Source organism: Anser cygnoides, chromosome 3 (assembly GCF_040182565.1).
Source record: "Anser cygnoides isolate HZ-2024a breed goose chromosome 3, Taihu_goose_T2T_genome, whole genome shotgun sequence".
In the NCBI taxonomy this organism is placed as follows: Eukaryota; Metazoa; Chordata; class Aves; order Anseriformes; family Anatidae; genus Anser; species Anser cygnoides.
This window is the reverse complement of record NC_089875.1, coordinates 78,594,255-78,596,398: the sequence shown is the minus strand read 5'-3', so window position 1 is coordinate 78,596,398 and position 2,144 is coordinate 78,594,255.

The window sequence follows — 2,144 nt, the reverse complement described above, 5'->3', positions numbered from 1 at the left end:
GGTGGAAGAAGGTGGATGGGGGGGGGGGGTAAGTTGGCCTTTAGTTTCTCACTGTTCTAACCTGTTAGTAACAGGTAATAAATTACATTAATCTCCCTGTGCTGAGTCTGTTTTGCCCATGATGATAATTGTTGAGTGATGTCCCTGTCCTTATCTCAGCCCTTGAGCCCTTTCCATCCTATTTTCTCCCCCTTACCCTTTGAGGAGGGGGAGTGAGAGAGCGGTTGTGGTGAAGCTCAGCTGCCCATCAGAGTAAAACCACCCCATCTGGGCTCCAGGTGCTGCTCCTAGTCTCAAGTGTCCCTTGGGTCACAACGTCACTGGAAAACAAGGAATGTTCCCACCTGCTGCCTGGCTGGTGGCTAAACTGTTTGGGGAGCTTCACCATGGAATTCCCCTTACAGGTGCTATCCTGGGGCACTCCTGGACCACCAGCTTCCATTGCCTCACATGAATAACACAGGTGCCCTCATGTGTCCAGAAGTGCTCTCTGAAAAGGATCAGGCTTGCCACCAGTTACTATGATTTAAGGAGTTTCTGCCAGCACAACTGCAGTAAGCAGCTGCACATGTACTCAAAGCCCAGACCTACCATAAGGTAAAAGGCATTAGCTTAAATCTCTTTTACTGAGGTTTAAGCTAACATCCTTAGCTGGAGATCACAACAGGCCAGTGACTGTGAAATGGCTGATATATGGGAACTCACAAAGCTGCTTTACCACAGTCTTTTTTTTTTAGTTAACTATTCAAAAGAGCAACCCTCTGTGAATTATCATCCAGACCATTTCTCCAACACCATAATTTAAAGTTTTGGAGGTTCAGGCATAAATAGTTTGAAAGCATTTCAACAACACAATTCACTGGAACTGAGAGAGATGTCTCCTTGGAAGGGCTCTGTTTTGGCTACCAGCTCTTCTGAGCTTGAAATGTTGAATGATTAAAGTCCTATATTTCAACCTACGCATGTGTTTTTCACCTCAGTGTTTATTAAATACATTGAAATTTCTAGTATTCATGGAGAAGTCTATGAACATCCACTTCACAGGCCATAAAACTGCAACACAATGAGAGGAGCTAAAGTATATATTCAGAACGGAAGGGCTGGGCCTGATTTGTGTTTTTTTTTTTTTATTATTATTTATTGTTCAGTTGGGTGAAATGCACTTGCCTGTCCTCTTCCCTGGTCTCAAAACACAAAGTTGTGTAACTAGCCAATACATCCTGCCCTTTCCTTTCTCCCATTCCTCAGGCAGTGCTGCCCCAACCCTCACTGGGATTAATCTCTGGCAGCAGGATGTGACAGCAGAGCCTGCAAAAGCCAGCCTGGGGGCCGGGCTTGATGCTGGCAGGGTTCCCATAGCTTCTTAACCCACAACACCAGCAGCAGGACCCAGTCCAGCATCCCTCCCCAGAGCAGAAGGGCCACTGCACCCTGCTGCAGGCACCCCATCCATCCCCAAGGGAAAGGAGAAATATCAGCTCTACGCTAGTTTGCCCACCCATCAGGGCTTTTTGTCTTTCGTTTGTTTGTTATTTAAATGTATATGCCTGCAACATCAGTGTCATCAGTTATGAAGCAGGCTGTGATGTTGATATGATGGTGTGAGTGCACCTGCACACTATTTCCTTGTATGTCTTCTATCAAGACCGTGTCTCCTGTTATATCATCCCTACACTGTGTTCAGGGCCATGTGATAGGTCCAGCTAAGGACTTATAAATGCTATCTTTTTCCAAAATATTCTCATACAATGAAACTAGCTCTTGCTTTGGGCAAAGACCTTACAGTACGTGCACTTCTCCCATGGAGTCCCACTCTGAGGATTATTTATTTTCACACCAGTAGCATTAGTCCCAGAGTGAACAGAGAGGAGCAGGGACCCCTCCTCCCGCCCATGGTTAAGCGCAGTCCTTCCTCGTGCACTTGCCCTGGAAATCTTTCCTGCAGTGTCGAAGGGAGAGACAGACAGTGACAGTGTGACCCAATTCACATCACAGCGGTGGCTAAGGTATTTGCCTGAAGAGACGGAGGTTTAACTCACTGGCCATTACACTTCCAGGGACTCCCGCTCTCACACTTAAGAGAAGACAGTCCACAGGCCTGCAGAAAGGAGGGACATTCAGAAGAAAGACATGAACCAGAAAGG